At 34.7% G+C, this 19,689-nt stretch overlaps 1 long non-coding RNA gene across 1 annotated transcript; it reads left to right on the top strand.

Annotated features, from left to right (window-relative positions):
- The first annotated feature begins 523 nt into the window (after positions 1 to 523).
- On the top strand, positions 524 to 1,788 carry LOC110939108. Its single transcript, XR_002591976.2, has 3 exons — positions 524 to 683; positions 766 to 885; positions 1,319 to 1,788. It is a non-coding gene; the product is annotated as an uncharacterized LOC110939108 (long non-coding RNA).
- The last annotated feature ends 17,901 nt before the right edge of the window (positions 1,789 to 19,689 follow it).

The raw sequence follows: 19,689 nt of genomic DNA, 5'->3' as shown, positions 1-19,689 counted from the left end.
GAATTACAATAAATTTTTTTGTTAATTACTCAATTAGTAGCTGATAGAAGAAAATTGTTTTATTGATATTTGCAAATTTAATGTTTTACTTGTAAAATTAGTTATAAATGAGTTTCTTTACATGTAGAATTATGTAAATTGTGTTTTCACATGTATAAATATCATTACAAACTGTCTCAATAAGAGTTTCTTTTACCAGATTTACTACAAGGTTTAACATTTAAAAGACAGTTTACTTGTAATTAAAATGTTAAGGTTGGTGGTTGAGGTTGTTAAAGATCATGGTGGCTTGTTTGGGGGTATAAAGGTTGGTGATAAGCAGATGGTTTGGATGAGTCATGGTGATGAGGCTGTGAAGTTGTCAGTAGGGTTCGAGGTGGTTGCGAGAAGTGAACAGGGTGGGATTGCGGTAGTGGAGACTTAGGGCTGGTGGATTTAGGGTTTAGGTTTTTGTTAATTGCTTACGGTGTGTATCTAATATAGCTTTTGGGGACTGAGATGAAGTATTTTGCATGTATATATTTGCAGCTGAAGTTTTCGTGGATTACAGGAGCAAGTGTTGATTACATCTTCTGGAAGCCATAATTCGTTAGAAAAATTACATGACACTCAAGCTGCACTTCCTCCGCTATCGAAGGCTATTTGGGGACAAAGAAGTCACTTACATTTCGCCTACATAGCCGGTAACACTTGCAAGTTGCAAAACTTGTTTAAGTGTAAAGAAATATATTTGTTAGGTAAGGTTTTAGTTTATATGGCTTGCAGGTTTTAAATGGCATACTCGACTCAGAGCCGGACAAAACCATTTCGTATATAGTAACTTGCCATGTTGTATAACTCGTATGAAGACTGTCATGATCCTCCACGTCTGCACAATGTTGACAAGTATGAATATCCTGTTTGATATTTTTATTGTAGTTTATGAGATTGGTAGGTGTGTTGACCTTCATGGGTGCATTCAGTTGCAGATTTTTCAATGGGGAATTGGGAGATTTAGTTAGTTGTATAGGATTTTGTTGATGAATTTGTTAGAATTGAGGTTTATAGTGTAAGGATGTTTTTTTATACTTTAGTTAAACTAGTGGCAAATTTTTCTTAAGGGAAAGTTGAGTGATTATTTAAACCTCAAAATTGGTCAAAAGTATACTACATGGTGGACCCTTTGGAATTATCTAAATCACTTTCATGTAGGACTTTTGGTATATCATAATTCGTAGCAACCTTTTGTGTGAAGTTGTATCATATGCCATTATACCCTATCCATTTGAAATGAACTGATAGTATTTTTTACTCAAGGTTTACTTCATTGTGATTGCAGTTCTCTGATTCAAAAGTTGGATTTTTGATTGCTCTGGACGGGCCAAAAAAGAAGATAGAAGCGGCGTATGCGGTGTGTTTTATGACGGTTTGGAGAATTCGGTTCGGGAGAAACGACAAAGTGTTTAATAATATCTCTGTGGCTGCTCCAAAAATGGTAGACGATATCAAGGAAGCTACTATGTGGTGGGTGATTAAAAGATCCAAGGTGAAAGACTGAAAGGTATAAACTAAGAGAACTTGTAAAATTTTGCTAAGGTCAATTTCGGATAGGTGGGCTGTAGTGCTGGGGTTGTTTTTACTGTTTTGTTTACTAGGTCGGGTGTGTCATGTTTGGTGGGGTTTTCTTTGTGGGTTGGACCTTGCAACATATGGGGTTTGTTTGTTTCTTTTTTCTTGTGAGGTAAGTTTAGCCTCTTGTTAAGCTGATGTTTCCTTTGCTGTTTGGGGAGTGGTTTTAATAAACGTTGATGTGGCTATTAAAAAGATGTCTTTTTTAATCACTTCAGTTCATTGCCTAGTACTTGTGGACTACTTTCTGTAGGGTGATTGAACTTGCAATTTGATCCAAACTTACACATTCCAGTTCTAATATAACTTATTAAGACCCATATAGGAAGAAGTTGCAAACTTGACGCCATTGGACAAGTTGTACTTTTGGATTAGATTATAAAATACTAAAATAAAGTTTTGTCTGGAGTTTATGCGTGCTCAAAATATTAAAATAAAATAATTTAACATGTTAAAGAAAAGTTTGCTTTGATCAACTAAACTTGATACGACTTTATTTGACCAAACATGTTAAAATAAGTTTTGTACATTAAACTTTATCATGTTAAATGAGAGTTTGCCTTGATCTACTAGGTTCGATTTAACTTTATTTGACCATATTATATATTAAATTTTGGATTAGAGAATAAAATACTAAAATAAAGTTTTGTGTGGAGTTTATGCGTGCTCAAAATATTAAAATAAATTAATTTAACATGTTAAAGAAAAGTTTGCGTTGATCAACTAAACTTGATTCGACTTTCTTTGACCAAACATGTTAAAATAAGTTTTGTACATTAAACTTTATCATGTTAAATGAGAGTTTGCATTGATCTACTAGGTTCGATTTAATTTTATTTGACCATATTATATATTAAATTTTGGATTAGAGTAAAAAATACTAAAATAAAGTTTTCTGTGTAGTTTATGCGGGCTTAAAATATTTAAATAAATAAAATTAACATGTTAAATTAGAGTTTGCATTGATCAGTTAGATTTGGTTCAACTTTATTTGACCATATTATAGACTGAATTTCGGATTAGCGTTAAAAAACTTATAATAACGTTTGTGTGAGTATGAATTTGATAGGGTTTGAGGGACTAGTGTAGCAGGAAAAAAGAAATAGAGTGTATGCGGGCTCAAAATATTAATAAAAATAAATTTAACATGTTAAACGTTAAATAATAGACTTTATTTGACCATATTATATATTAACTTTTGGATTAGAGTATAAAATACTAAAATAAAGTTTTGTGTGGAGTTTATGCGTGTTTAAAATATTAAAATAAATTAATTTAACATGTTAAAGAAAAATTTGCTTTGATCAACTAAACTTGATTCGACTTTATTTGACCAAACATTTTAAAATAAGTTTTGTACAATAAACTTTATCATGTTAAATGAGAGTTTGCCTTGATCTACTAGGTTCGATTTAACTTTATTTAACGATATTATATATTAAATTTTGGATTAGAATATAAAATACTAAAATAAAGTTTTGTGCAAAGTTTATGCGTACTCAAAATATTAAAATAAATTAATTTAACATGTTAAAGAAAAATTTGTTTTGATCAACTAAACTTGATTTGACTTTATTTGACCAAACATATTAAAATAAGTTTTGTACATTAAACGTTATCATGTTAAATGAGAGTTTGCCTTGATCTACAAGGTTCGATTTAACTTTATTTGAACATATTATATATTAACTTTTGGATTAGAGTATAAAATACTAAAATAAAGTTTTGTATGTAGTTTATGCGGGCTCAAAATATTAAAATATATTAATTTAACATGTTAAAGAAAAGTTTGCTTTGATCAACTAAACTTGATTCGACTTTATTTGACCAAACATGTGAAAATAAGTTTTGTACAATAAACTTTATCATGTTAAATGAGAGTTTGCCTTGATCTACTAGGTTCGATTTAACTTTATTTGACCATATTATATATTAAATCTTGGATTAGAGTATAAAATACTAAAATAAAGTTTTGTGTGAAGTTTATGCGTGCTCAAAATATTAAAATAAATAAATTTAACATGTTAAAGAAAAGTTTGCTTTGATCAACTAAACTTGATTTGACTTTATTTAACCAAACATGTTAAAATAAGGTTTGGACATTAAACTTTATCATGTTAAATGAGAGTTTGCCTTGATCTACTAGGTTCGATTTAACTTTATGTGACCATATTATATATTAACTTTTGGATTAGAGTATAAAATACTAAAATAAAGTTTTGTATGTAGTTTATGCGGGCTCAAAATATTAAAATATATTAATTTAACATGTTAAAGAAAAGTTTGCTTTGATCAACTAAACTTGATTCGACTTTATTTGACCAAACATATTAAAATAAGTTTTGTACAATAAACTTTATCATGTTAAATGAGAGTTTGCCTTGATCTAGTAGGTTCGATTTAACTTTGTTTGACCATATTATATATTAACTTTTGGATTAGGGTATAAAATACTAAAATAAAGTTTTGTATGTAGTTTATGCGGGCTCAAAATATTAAAATATATTAATTTAACATGTTAAAGAAAAGTTTGCTTTGATCAACTAAACTTGATTCGACTTTATTTGACCAAACATGTTAAAATAAGTTTTGTACAATATACTTTAACACGTTAAATGGGAGTTTGCATTGATCTACAAGGTTTAATTTAACTTTATTTGACCAAATGATAAATTAAATTTTGGATTAGAGTTTAAAATACTAAAATAAAGTTTTGTGTAGAGTTTATGCTGGCTAAAAATATTAAAATAAATAAATCTAACATGTTAAATGAGCGTTTACATTGATCAACTAAACTAAACTAGATTCGAATTTATTTTACCAAACATGTTAAGATAAGTTCGATAAACTTTAAAATGTTAAATAAGAGTTGCATTGATCAATTATGTGCGATTCAACTTTATTTAATCTAATTATATATTGAATTTTTTCCTAGAGTCCAAAATATTAAAATAAAGTCTTATGTGTAGTTTATGCGGACTCAAAATATTAAAATAAATTAATTTAACATGTTAAAAAAAGTTTGCATTGATCAACTAAACTTTATTCGACTTTATTTGACCAAAAATGTTAAAAAAAGTTTTGTACAATAAACTTTAACACGTTAAATGAAAGTTTGCCTTGATCTACAAGGTTCAATCTAACTTTATTTGACCAAATTATATATTAAATTCTAGATAAGAGTTTAAAATACTAAAACAAAGTTTTGTACGGAGTTTATGCAGGCTAAAAATATTAAAATAAATTAATTTAACATGTTAAAGAAAAGTTTGCATTGATCAACTAAACAGTCTAAACTTGATTTGACTTTATTTGACCAAACATGTTAAATTAAGTTTTGTACAATAAACTTTATCATGTTAAATGAGAGTTTGCCTTGATTTACTAGGTTCGATTTAACGTTATTTGACCAAATTATATATTAAATTTTGGATTAGAGTATAAAATACTAAAATAAAGTTTTGTGTAAAGTTTATGCGGGCTTAAATTATTAAAATAAATAAATTTAATATGTTAAATGTGCGTTTACATTGATCAACTAACCTCGATTGGAATTTATTTGACCAAACATGTTAAAATATTTTTTTGTATGATAAACTTTAACATGTTAAATGAGAGTTTGCGTTGATCAACTAGGTCCGATTCAACTTTATTTAACCAAATTATATATTGAATTTCGGCCTAGAGTTCAAAATACTTAAATAGAGTGTAGTCTATAAGGGCTTAAAATACTAAAATACATTCATTGATCAACTAAACTTAATTTGACTTTATTTGACCAAATATATTAAAATAAGTTTTGTACAATAAACTTTAACATGATGAAAGGTTGACTTGTTCCACTAGGTTCGATTTAAATTTATTTGACCAAATTATATATTAAATTCTGGATTAGAGTATAAAATACTAAAATAAAGTTTTGTGTGAGGTTTATGCGTGCTCAAAATATTAAAATAAATTAATTTAACATGTTAAAGAAAAATAACTTTGATCAACTAAACTTGATTTGACTTTATTTGACCAAACATGTTAAAATAAGTTTTGTGCATTAAACTTTATCATGTTAAATGAGAGTTTGCCTTAATCTACTAGGTTCGATTTAACTTTATTTGACCATATTATATATTAACTTTTGGATTAGAGTATAAAATACTAAAATACAGTTTTGTATGTAGTTTATGCGAACTCAAAATATTAAAATAAATTAATTTAACATGTTAAAGAAAAGTTTGCTTTGATCAACTAAACTTGATTCGACTTTATTTGACCAAACATGTTAAAATAAGTTTAGTACATTAAACTTTATCATATTAAATGAGAATTTGCCTTGATCTACTAGGTTCGATTTAACTTTATTTGACCACATTATATATTAAATTTTGGATTAGAGTATAAAATACTAAAATAAAATTTTTGCGTTGTTCCAAACCTAGTTGATCAATGCAAACTCCCATTTAAAATGTTAAAGTTTATCGTGTAAAAACATATTTGGTCAAATAAAGTCAAATCGAGTTTAGTTGATTAATGCAAACACTCGTTTAACATGTTAAATTTATTTATTTTAGCATTTTGAGCCCGGATAGGTTTCACACGAAACTTTATTTTAATATTTTGAACCCTAATTTGAAATTCAATATATATAATTTGATCAAATAAAGTTTAATCAAACCTAGTTGATCAAAGCAAACTCTCATTTTGTTGGTGCAGTTGTCTGTCGACTACATCTTCGTTCGAGTCTTAGGACAGAGTTGTTCGTATTGTATATGTGTTAGGACCGCTTATAGGGTAAATGAGTCGGACCGCTTTTGTGACATTTAAGTGGACCGCCCATATGTCAACTGGTAGGTTCGCTCATATGGACATGTCCATATGAGTGGTTCCTGACTCCTATATATAGGTGTCATATGGGTGGTTCCAGCAGATAGAGTCAGTACGGATGTGTGTGTGAAAAAGCGAAGCTCTGTCCGAATTGTCTCCATGTGCTTGTAAACTGTTATAGAATCAATAAAGGAGACGTTAAAGTGTGAAATCAAGCTTTACGAAGACTAATTCAATGAATTCCGCCTCTGAACTAGTCTAAGTGCTCTTCTGATCGACTCATCGGGTCAGCAAACGATCCTACATGTGGTATCAGAGCTCAGGAGGAAGAGTTCTTGCTGTTTAGCTCGATTTTCGCTCGAAATTCTCACTTCTACACCTTCTTTTTCTGATTCGGAAAGATTTCACGGTCGGAATTTGATCAAAATCTCAGGGATTGTGCGAAATAGTACCGTGACAAACCCTGGAAAGTTTCAGATCAAAATTCAAAGTTTTTAGGGGTCAAAATGATGTTTGAAAGTGGACCGTGTTTTTTAACATTGTTGGAACCGCTCGAAAATTTGGTCTGGAACCGCTCGAAATTTTGGTCTGGAACCGCTCGAACGGACATTGCTTGAACCGCTTTTTCGATCAATTGACTTGAACCGCTCATCCGGACGAATTGAGAACCGCTCATTCGGTCGGATTACTCTTGAACCGCTCATCAGGACGAATTGAGAACCGCTCATTCGGTCGGATTACTCTTGAACCGCTCATCCGGACGAATTGAGAACCGCTCATTCGGTCGGATTACTCTTGAATCGCTCCAAAATCAGCTGTTGGAACCGCTCGTTCGAACAGGAGTTGAACCGCTCTTTCGGACACTGCTGGACCGCTTATTCGTACAAATCAGGAACAAGGTCTTGGATCGTTCATCCGAACGGATAATCTTTGACTCGCTCAAACGAACAGTAGCTGGACCGCTGATTTGGTTTAGTGGTTTGAATCGCTTATCTGAACAAGATTTTGGACCGCTCAAAAGGACAATAGTTGGACCGCCCTTGTGCTCATCCAACTCAGACCGCTTATTTGAAACTCACTCGGACCGCTTATCTGATCAACAGTTGTTTCGCTTATTAGTCAACTAATACGTGTTGGATATTTTGAAAAATGACGATGATATTTGACGAAAAGGAGAATGAGTTTGTTGGAAAGATAAATGATTTTGGGAGATATCGTACGAGGATTTTCAATCAAGATGATAAACATGTTTGGACTCTTCGACTTGAAAATTTTTCTTGTCAACAGAATGAGAGTTTGAAAGAGATGGAAAAAAGATTCGATTACATGATAGAGAAGTTAAAATCATTTGATATAAATTTGACAGATACTGAGCAGATATTGAAGTTGGAGGCTGCTTTACCTGTTGAATGGGATGATGTTTTAAAGGAGTTAAAACAAAAACCTAAATTCTCGAAATTGCATCCATCTGATTTCATCAATAAACTTCAAAAACGTTATTATAAAAATCTCGATGAAAAGAAAATATTGATGAATAGAATAAAAGAGAATCTAGAAAAACTGAATCTGGGAAATTTAGATAAAATCAATTTGGATGTGATTACTGAGATTGATAAGAGAATTTGTATATGTTATGGTGCAAAACATAACATGAGATATGATTATAAAAGAGGATGTTATATTGATGAAAATTTAAAACCTCTTGATTTTGTAAAAATTGTTTGTGCAGGTACATACAAGAAGGAAACAAAGGATACTCCAAAGAATGAAGAATTTGTAAAGTCTGAGTATTCAAGTTCTGCATCAGCATGCTCAAAATGCGACAACTTCAAGACGGATAATGACAAACTTGTCAAAGACGCGGAAAGTTTGGCATTAGAAATCAAGAAGTTGAGAGAAGAGAAGCAGGCTGATGAAAAACAGATTCTTTTGATTCAAGAAAGTTGTGAGAAGTTGAAAGTCGAAAATGGCAAACTGTTGGGTAGTGTGAACAGTTTGACATTAGAGAACAAAGGTTTGAAAGAAAATGAAAAGGTCTTTGAAAGCAAACAGAAATCATCAGAAAATGAAGATTTCTGGATAAAATTGGAGAACAAAAATCTTAAAGCTAATGAAGTGAAACTTCAAGAACAGATAAATGTTTTGGAAAATGAAAAATCTGTTCTTGAAAACTTGAAAAATGAAAATGAAAATTCAATCAAGTCTCATCTTGAAAGAATATCTAAGCTTGAAGACGAAGCTAAGAGTTCAAGAATCAAGATTGATGAACTTGAAAAGAAATTGATCAGTTTTGCGACTAAATCTGACAAGTTGAATATTCCTTGTCCAAAACCGATCAATTCAGTTCCAATAAGTGACGATGTCACAAACTTTGACTCTGTCAAAGTTGAAGATTGTGATGAGACACCTGATGATGAAAATATTAAAAAAGAAAAACAAAAATTGTTTTTAAATTTGAAAGAAAAATTTCAGAAAACTGTTCTACAATCAACTGAAAAAGGTGAATGTTCTAAACAGAAACCTTTGAAGAAGAAAGTGGAACAGAAACAAAAAGATAATAAAAGTTCATCAGATCGATCATCCAATCAAAAGAAAAAATTACAAAAAGTAAAAAATGAAAATTCAAAAATTGTTGGTAATAAGTGGTGCAGGTCGGACCACAGTGCTTCAAAGTCAAATCCAGCATGTTTGAGAAAAGAATATCACCAAGCCAAACAATGCTTTGATCTGAGCGTTTGGACTCAAAATGGTGATAGGTACGATAACAGAGTGTGTTACAGCTGCGGATATCATGGACACATTGCTGTTAACTGCTGGTATTGGAGTTATGAGACCAGGAGGTGCTTTAATTGCAACATCAAAGGTCACATTGCCAGAGATTGCCCAAGGAAATCTAGTGAAAGATTGAGGGTTAATTCTCAGAAAATGGCAAAGATTCCAGTCAAAGTCAAGCCCCAGGAACAGAAGGCTCAGAAACCTAAAGTTCCAGTACAGTCAACTCAAGAAAAGAAAGTAAAACTTTCACAGGGGCAAAAAGACAGACTGAGGAAAAAGAGAAAGAAGGCGAGAGAATATCTTGAGAAGATATTGTCCTCGGGTTCACGGGACAAAAAGAATGACAGTTCTGATGAATCTACTCCCTCATCTGCAAAGTTGAGCAAAAAGAATTCATCAGATACAAATCTGAGGACGAAAGAGGAAAAGAAAAAGAAGAAAAAGGTCGGCGATGAATCTGACAGATCAAAGTCGGACAAGCCACCTTCAGGCAATGATTCTGGTTCGTTAAAGCCAGAGGAGCCTTTGGTTGAGGTAAAAAAGGAGAATTCAGGTTTAGCAATGGATGATGCAAATTTTCCACCATTGTTGAACAAGAATTCGAAATCACCCAAGGACCGTCAGGCTTGGGTGAATCTGTTTAAATGAAAAACCTGACTTGCCGGAGATCCCAAGATGGTATCGTGGATCATGAATCGGCACATTTCTTGAGAAATTTCACGTTGGTGATTTTTCGATTTACATGTGGTAAATCAGGGACATTAAATTGTACTTGATTTTCTGCAAATGGATTATGTTAACACTGGAAATGATAAATCTTTAAAAGGTTTGAAGAAAACAAGATGAAGAGATAACCCCGAACTTACAAATGGTTTGAACACAAACTAATTTTTTCCGGAAAAACCATTTTGATTGAAACAAACTTAAGTGTTTTGAAATCACAATGGGAAAATAGTTTGTTGTGAGGGGGAGTTCTGATTGTTTTTGCACGAGAATGGTGAATTGAGGTGATTCACATAATGTTGTCATATTTTTGTATAGTTTTTCAATTTTTTCCTCGGAAAATCAAAATTGAAACATATTTTGATTTTAGGGGGAGTATTAAAATTTTGAAAAATTTAAAAAATTGAAAAATGAAAATGAGTTTTGTTGCAAAAAGAGGAGATGATAGTACATCGGTGGACTATCACAGCATGCTAGAGATTTGTAAAGACAAAATTGTTTTTAAACAAGTCTTACTAATGATGTGTCAGTAGGCTTCACACAGTTAGTAAATTGTATTCGAGATATAAACATAAAATCAAAACTTACTTATTTTGTGGGGAACACTACTTGAATATATAGGTAACCCCTGAAATCTCGTTTGAAAGGTTTCTTATTCTGGAATACTAGGTTCTTGTACTCAATTGATGTCTGGGGTATTATTCCGGGACTTCTGCTGAACGGTAGTTCTGACCTAGTCCCTGGCTAATACTTTCTTCATATGCTTGAAACATAGCATAAAGCCCTCAGCTGATTAGACAATAAAATTGATGATCAGTTGTTGTAGCTGAAAAGATCCTCTAAAGGGGACCCACTGCTAAGTCGAAGCTGATATCTCTCTGCTGAACGGAAGTTCTGACCTGAGATCCCTCAGTTCTCGCATTTTTCCCTTAATTTATATACAGATATCATTTGTAGTTATACTTACCTGTAGATCAGAATATTGGGATCTGGATACGGGAGTATATTCAAGAGGTGGGACACTCAAATAAGTTTAAGTGCTAATACATTAAATACGTATCTTGAATCAATTGAAAATTTGTGTAGAGGTTTAAGTGGACAACAATACTGACAATCAGAAGTAAATTTGTTTTTTAACATTTGCTGATTAATCAAGATCAACGGTGTTGGTGATATGTCTCAAAAACCGATATGATCCTCTTGCACAATCTCTCAAAAATAGTGTTCATTTCTGTATTGTTCAAAATTCAAAAATCCAAAAATATTGTATTTTTGTTTGATATTTGAAAACTACAAAAAGATTTTCGACAACAGACTGTGAAAAGCTGATTTTTGTCATTTCAAGTGCTAAACATGTTGAACTTGTGGTTTGAGAGAGAGTGTTAAATTGTGAAGATTTGAAATGCAAATTTGGTTCATTAACTTGATGAATAAGTTGAATGGTAACCTACAGTTTGATCTTCATAATTTTTCTTTTATGATTTGTTGATTCATTAAGTTGAATTGCAAATTGTATTAGTTTGTAATAGTATGGTTGAGTTTTGCAGGTTTCTGATCCTGTTGCTACGAATAGCCAGGAGATACATCAGAACCAGAGGAGAGCTTAAACAGAGAAAGCCAGGAGTTGATTTCAATGGTGATAACGATTTCCAGACAGAGATCTCAGCATTATGTTAGAGGGAGTCTGATGAAAGTTAGAGCCAGAGAATGATCCAGGCATATGATTCCAAGAAGAAATTCTTGAAGAAAATTTGATTCCAGGCAGAGTTCCTGAAGAAGACCGAACAAGAGTGAAGAGCTGGAAATGATTGAAGACTCTCACTGAAGATTCCGTCAACATTCAAGGGGGAGTCTGTTGGTGCAGTTGTCTGTCGACTACATCTTCGTTCGAGTCTTAGGACAGAGTTGTTCGTATTGTATATGTGTTAGGACCGCTTATAGGGTAAATGAGTCGGACCGCTTTTGTGACATTTAAGTGGACCGCCCATATGTCAACTGGTAGGTTCGCTCATATGGACATGTCCATATGAGTGGTTCCTGACTCCTATATATAGGTGTCATATGGGTGGTTCCAGCAGATAGAGTCAGTACGGATGTGTGTGTGAAAAAGCGAAGCTCTGTCCGAATTGTCTCCATGTGCTTGTAAACTGTTATAGAATCAATAAAGGAGACGTTAAAGTGTGAAATCAAGCTTTACGAAGACTAATTCAATGAATTCCGCCTCTGAACTAGTCTAAGTGCTCTTCTGATCGACTCATCGGGTCAGCAAACGATCCTACACATTTAACCTATTAAAGTTTATTATGCAAAATTTTAACACGTTCTGTCAAATAAAGTCAAATCCAGTTTAGTTGATCAATGCAAATGTTCGTTTAACATGTTAAATTTATTTACTTTAATATTTTGAGCCCGGATAGACTTTATACGAAACTTTATTTTAATATTTTGAACTCTAATCTGAAATTCAATATATATTTTGGGCAAATAAAGTTTAATCGAACCTAGTAGATCAATCATATCTCTTATTTAACATGATAAAGTTTACCATACAAAACATGTTTGGTCAAATAAAGTCGAATGAGTTTAGTTGATCAATGGCAAACACTTTTTTAACATGTTAAAATAAGCTTTCTGGATAAGGGGAGGGGGGTTGTCACTAGTGATAGAATTCTATCACTCACAAGCACCAATCGAGTTCCGCCATGTCATCAATCATTTTTCCATCACTCACAACCTTTTTAGTGGGGGTGGTCATCACTCACCACCACACCCAACAATTTCCCCCCAACCAACAACTACCCTCACAAAATAATATATCACGGCGTTGAAAAAATCACGGAAACCTATTTTCGTTAATGTATCACGCGTTATGTTTATGGTGGCGGTGGGAAATAACGCGTTAAACAACCTTTCCGTGATGCTATAACGCATGGCCCCGTGTGGCCTAAAGAACACCATCTCAAAGCACCTGATGACATTCATCAAAATAGTTTCACAATCATAACAAGATATCAATACCAGTAACAAAATATATTAACAATGGAGACAAGAAATTGTGAACTAATGATTATTGTTTGAATTTCAGTGATTACGGAATCATTTTGATATCATTTGAACTATTAACAACCAATGATTCAAATAGAAAATAGTCACCCTCAAATGGTGTTTACTCACACAAATTCGGTTGGATTCTAATGATTGTGTAGTTGTGATAATTGGTGGTTGGGTCAAACCATAAATTGAATTGCCGCTCTATGTTACCTTGATCTTGGGTGTAAATATTGGTGTGTACCCAAGAACTCAAAGCCGATTTGATCATATTCTGTACCCGTGGAAGATAACTGTCATAAGCCAACAAAGAATATAATTCTCACTGTTCATGATTAATTGTGTGTGTAATATAATCTATGATGCAATACTAAAAAAATTTTGTTGCACTTACATAATTAACAAGGAGTCAATATATAACAATTTGATAGGAAGAAATGCTAAATTTTGGAAATAAAAAAAAATTTTAGCATTTTAAATTGAATTTTTAGGATATATTTAACATGTTAAATGTATGGTTCCCCGGTTTCCCACTTTTTTGGTGTTCCCCATTGAACCTCACACTACATGACTTTTCATATAAATACATTACCTAAAAAATAATCACTCTCGTCATCCAAGAAATTACGGTCATCGTCTTCAGGCGGATCAGAGTCTAGTGGTTGTATGTCTAATGAACCACCCTTCCTACTCTCTCAATTTCCTTGTATTTATTCGAACAACCCATTCTCCTCATATTCCATTTCCTACAAGAATATAATTTAATAAATAAATAATCTTGCCATGGAATGAAAGGAGTGAAGAGTGTGTTACCTCGTATTCTTGTTTACCAGGCTTTACAATCCAGTCATACAAAAGATTCTCTTGCACGAATAGGCTGTCTGAGCCAATGGTCGACCTTATTTGACATTTCTTGACTCGTAAGTTGTAGTGAACATAGATCAAGTCCTTGAGTCTTTTCCTTGACCCGTACGCACCTGAAATTCACACATTTTACTGCAAATCAAGCGAGTCCCGACGTCTTGTACGGCGTTCATGGATATCATATATGTTGCAAAGTGCTAACAGTAGCACTGTAGCAGGTTAACATATATACCTTCACGAATAAAAGATGTTGAAATAAACATAAGCATTAGCATACTTGTACGGTACAGCAACAAACACCATGTTTCTTGTGCTAAAAGCCTAAATCAAATCTCAGCTGCATGTTTAGAGACCATCGAAATACCATATCCAAGTATTTTACATGTAAATAAAACCTCTAATTTGTTTTACATGTTAAACTAAGAATAAAATCCCTTTAAACAAAGGTGAGTTTCAAGTTCCAGTTTTATTTTATTGTGAACAAAAATTAAAATAGTTAATTAATATCCATTCTTTCATGTTTATAGTTTGAAGGCATAAATAAGCCATGATCACACACTGCAAATTTACAATTCAACCTGATCATATTAATAACTAATGAAAAATTGTTTAGATATGTTTAAATCTAACACTCGTAACAGAGATGCTTAAATAACAGTTAAAAAAGATTAAAAAAAACATTAGCAAATGATTTTTTTATTAGAATGGCGTCTGCAGAACTTTATATGCAAAAGCTCCGAATTTGTTTTTGGAAAAAATAGTTTTTAACATGTTAAGTTGAATTTTTTATATATATTTAACATGTTAAATGCCCGCTTTCCCGCTTCTAAACTTTATTGAGGTTCCGCGTTGAACCCCACACTTATAACTTACAATATTTTTAACATGTAAAAATTATCTTGGCGGCAAAAAATGTGAACAAAGTGAGACTCACAACCACCACTGTTGTCAAAGTTACAGCTTCCAGGATCACCTTACCTGCAGTATCCATGACAATTGATTAAATTATGCTGTTAATAGTTTCATTCAATAGATATATGACTAGAAATTATCACTATTATTAAGAAGCAATGCTTATTTTCTTCTGAGAACTTGTAATTAAACACGCACAATGAACATGAGCACATAAATTGACAAAAAGTAAGCTTACCGCTAGTGAAAGCGCGTGTCAAACCGACTGCGAAAGCAAGAGAGATGGTGAAAATGCCTAGAAGGATATAGTTGACAGGATGATGCTGGTGATAGTAATACAACGGGCATAATGCTGCGCAACAAAAAAATACATCATTTCAACGATGATGTAATGAAATCAAACAATATTACCAAACAAAACCCTAGAAAATTCACAATTACACAGGTTTAAGCAAACCAGAATCACACAAATGCTGCACTTATATCAAACAAGTGAATAAAACGTGGTGGCGTAGGTGAACAGATTGTTATAGCGGTCACCGGAAATGATTCATAGAATTTTAAATCAAACGAAAGCGATAAAATTAGACCTATCATGGTATTCGCTGTATCTCAGATGCAGATTTGACACCGATATGTCAACGGCTCCTAATTCGAACCGACTCCGGTCCGAGATTTCAGATTTTAATTTCCTATCTAAACTTATACTATTCATAATATATAGTGTTTCTCTTATTAACAAATGCACTTTTGTCTAGGTTCTAGAATCTTTTATAAAGCTTTAACATGTTAATCCATCATGAATTTCATACGATGATCCATTGAAATTTCTCTAAATATCATCACAATCACAAATCTAGGATTCTAGAAACTACAAACATTCATCACTGACCTCAACAATAAATCAACTGAATACAATCCAAAGGCATTTGTAAACCTAAAATCAAAATCTGTAGCAGATGCAACGTATGAAACTGAAATACATACCACCAGCACAAACTAACACATACACGCGCAATAGAGAAAAAAACCTACCTCTGTAAGCAGTGCTGAAACATCCGATGTGCATTACGACTTTCTTCACTCCATTTATTTGGAGTACTGTTGTTAACGGATTGGCTCGGCAGTGCAGTAGCTAGGGCTTCGAGACTGGTAGCAGCCGGAGAAGTCGGTGGTGGAACCGGCATAAGAGAGGCGAACTTGTTTTCATGAAAAAATCTAAGCAGAAATAAAGAAAATCAACGATGATCACAACAATTAAGTGTTCTCCGACGATAAACACTATAGATTCCGGCCACCTAATCGAGCAACGACGACCAAAAGAAATCACAGGCGTCCTCCGGCGACAGGGACGACGGTTGCGAGATGTGGAGTGACGGACCAGAAAAACCTAATTCAAACTTTTTGTAAATGCCAAAACTACCCCTCTGCCTTTTTTAGCTTTAAAAAGATAATCCAATCTCAGCCCTTGATGAAGTTGATCTAAGGGTTTTTAAGGGGGTTCCCCTGTTCCCCACTTTTTTGGTGTTCCCCAATGAACCCCACACTATATATATATATATATATATATATATATATATATATATATATATATATATATATATATATATATATTCAAATACACGGTTATGTATATATATTCTACACAGGTTTACCATCACTAAATCATGTTCGCATGAATATATATACACATATCGAGATGGTATTCTGTACATGTAACTTCACAATTTTTTTTCCAATCCTTTGTTGTATACATATATCTGAGCATGTATCTATAACCCTCATCTTTGCCATTGTTCATATAGACACATAGATATAGCATCACATACACATGCGCATGAAAAATCGAACCGTGATCACGAACCACGTCTCGAAACCGAAACCGCAACAAGTCTATTACTAAATCTACGGACGAGAGAGAGAGAAATCTTACCGGTGTTCGCCGGTGAACTCGCCGGAGAAGAAGGTAGTGGTGCCTGGTTCGCGGTAGAGTTTCGGGTGCGGCAGCGGATTATGTGACGCGGCAGGTAGGGTTTGTGAGGGTTCAAACATGATGCATGACAACGAAACCTTAAAATAGGGATCAAGGCCGGTTAATGGTTTGTACGTGTGTGGGCCGAGGAAGGTAAAAGAGGTGGGGTATGCAGTCTAACTTGGGCTCCAAGGGGTTAATTTGGGGTGTGGGCCGATAACTAGTCAAAGTACAAAAACGAAAAGAATAGTTGTTTCAGTCGATCACAATGTATCCTGTTTCTTTTTTTTTTTCTTTTTTTTAAACCTACTAATGAATAATTAGTTAATTATTTATAAAAAGAATAGTGATCATGCTAAGGTTCGGGCCCCATAAGTTTTCGAGCTATGCGAGTGGGTTGCATCGACACGCGAGACAAGTGTTTAGGTTCAAACGGTTTGAGTTCGTTCAACGAGATATGGATAAAATATAGTTTGGTACAAATAAAATAAGTATAAGATTTGATACGAAAAGAACGGTTCTAACCTGGAATTACGAGTTGTCACATCATCCCCAAGTTGAAAGAAATTTCGTCCCGAAATTTAGCACGTGGTTACTGAGGAAGCTAGTTAAGTTGCGTTGATTCTTGGTTTCCTTGGGGTGTCACATCATCCCCACGTTGGTTTGGAATTTCGTCCCGAAATTCCGCAGTACGATAGGAATGAGGTCGATAGAAAAGGTCTGATTAGCAAGAACAATATTGCAACCCTAAACTATGTGTGTGGCCTCTAGACTTTTACCGCTTGCTAGTTCTACTATGTGCTTGGTGTTCAAAAGTGTTGGGGTACGATTAAGCATTTGACTAACTTTTAAAGACACGAAACTAGTATCGGCACCCGAATAAAATAAAACAGTAGCACAAAAGTCGTCAAGTAGGAACTCACCCTGACCAATCACGAAGACACGTCCCCTAGCACCGTTGTCGTCGTTGTTACCCCCATTGTTGTTCCCATTTCCTTGGTTGTTGTTGTTCTGATTCTGATTTAGCTTGGGGCAGTCTCTTTTGAAATGGTCTTCAGCACCACACTGAAAGCATCCCATGTTGCCTCGCTGTTGCTGCTGCTGCTGGTTTTGTGGAGCTGGTGGTTGCGGTTGCTGGTTCTGATTTGCTGGCCGTGAGCTTCTACAATCTTTGGCCTCATGACCCATCTTGAGACATCTTTGACAGCGGCCCTTGCGACACTGACCACTGTGATGTCTGTTGCACCTGTTACACAGTGGGTGAATTCCCCGATATCCACCCTGCCCCTGACTGCCTCATGATTGCTGACTCGGACTCTGGTAGTCATTAGTCTTGCGCTGATGTGCTTGAGACTGAACGGAAACTGATCCCTTACTGGAATCCCCATCCCATTTCCGCTTGTTGTCACTGGGTGTAGTAGGAGTAGTAGCAGCAGTAGTGGTAGCACTGATGCGTTTTGGCAGCTTGTTCTATTCCACTGCTTGATCGGTGAGTCGATGAGCAAGACGCTGGATGTCTTGGATGTTGTTGAGGTTAGCCGATGTCACATGGCTCTGGATCTCTGGCGCAAGTCCCTTGAGGTACAAGTCAATGCGCTTAACTGGAGGGTCCACCATAGTTGGACACAAGATGGCGAGCTCGTTCGACCGTTTCGTATAAGCTTCGATTTCTGACCCCGCCATCTTCAGATGGTACAACTCCACCTCCAACTTGTGGATATCATCACGCGTGCAGTATTCTCGTTTGATCAGTTCTTTGAAATCTTCCAAAGGTGTGGCGTTAGCAGCTGCCAACCCTAGGATCTGTACTTGCGCGTTCCACCAAGTTAGCGTTATTCCTTCGAGAGTGCCAGTGGCGTACTTGACCCTGCGAGCCTCAGGGCATTCACACATTTCGAACACTGACTCGAGCTTTTCAAACCAATGGAGGAGTCCCACTGCCCCCTCAGTGCCACTGAATGTGCTTGGACGACAGTCCATGAAGTTCTTGAAAGTGCAGACGGGTTGCTGAGCGTGTTGACCTCCTGCGTGTGCAGCTGCAAGTGCCGCAGCAACTTGTTCGTTAATGAGAGCCGTCAACTGGGCTTGAGTCAAGTTAATACGTCCGGCCATGATCTTTATAGCAAATGTAACATAAGTGAGAGTGGTTCGCGAATAATGCGATGACAGAAGAGAGTAAGCACACAAGTGTTCTCAAGCAATAACGAATAGTAGGCAATGTAATCTAAGCATACCAGAGCAAAGTTCTATGTAATTCTAGCAAGTAGGCAATAAACATAAACCATATTACCTAAGATGTTGAGTCTTGCACGTGGAGCGAAGCGTCGTTGTGGATCGTTAAGCACTGTACTGGTTATAGTCTGGTTTTAATAAAAACGTTTTTCCCTTATTAAAACCAAGTTCTCTATAACCAATGGCTCTGATACCAATCTGTCAGACCCCCAAAATCCACCCGCGGAGTACCACCGCTTGGAGGCGTGACATGACCAGGATCAAGCCACCAATCATATTGAACATAACATATAGAATTAAAAGTTGTTTGTGAAATCCAACACAATACAATTGGTGTTAAAAAAACATAGTTTAAGTAGCGGAAGCCTAGTAAGAAAATCCAACATAAGCATCAAGTTTAAATAGTCATAAAGTTTTCATCAAAGCGTTCACAATTCGTGCCCACAACGACCGCGCCTCCCGTGCAAGCTCCAATGAGTACCTATGGTCCTGCAAGGCATGTAAAAGAGAGTCAACAACTGGTTGAGCGAGTTCACAGTTGGTTGTTCAGTTATAGTAATCGTATTGTAAACAATATGCTCGTTTAGTAAACCATGTATCGTATGTATTCGTATCGCGGCCCTCCAGGCGTGTTTGCGAAGATTAGTGGGGGTTTCCCATGTATTCTAGACTAGGTATAGTTGTATCGCGGCCCTCCAGGCGTGTTTGCGAAGTTTAGTATTTGTATCGCGGCCATA

The sequence above is a fragment of the Helianthus annuus genome, chromosome 5 (assembly GCF_002127325.2).
Source record: "Helianthus annuus cultivar XRQ/B chromosome 5, HanXRQr2.0-SUNRISE, whole genome shotgun sequence".
Taxonomy (NCBI): Eukaryota; Viridiplantae; Streptophyta; class Magnoliopsida; order Asterales; family Asteraceae; genus Helianthus; species Helianthus annuus.
Note: the sequence above shows the minus strand (reverse complement) of the source record. Positions and strands in the feature narration are given on the sequence as shown.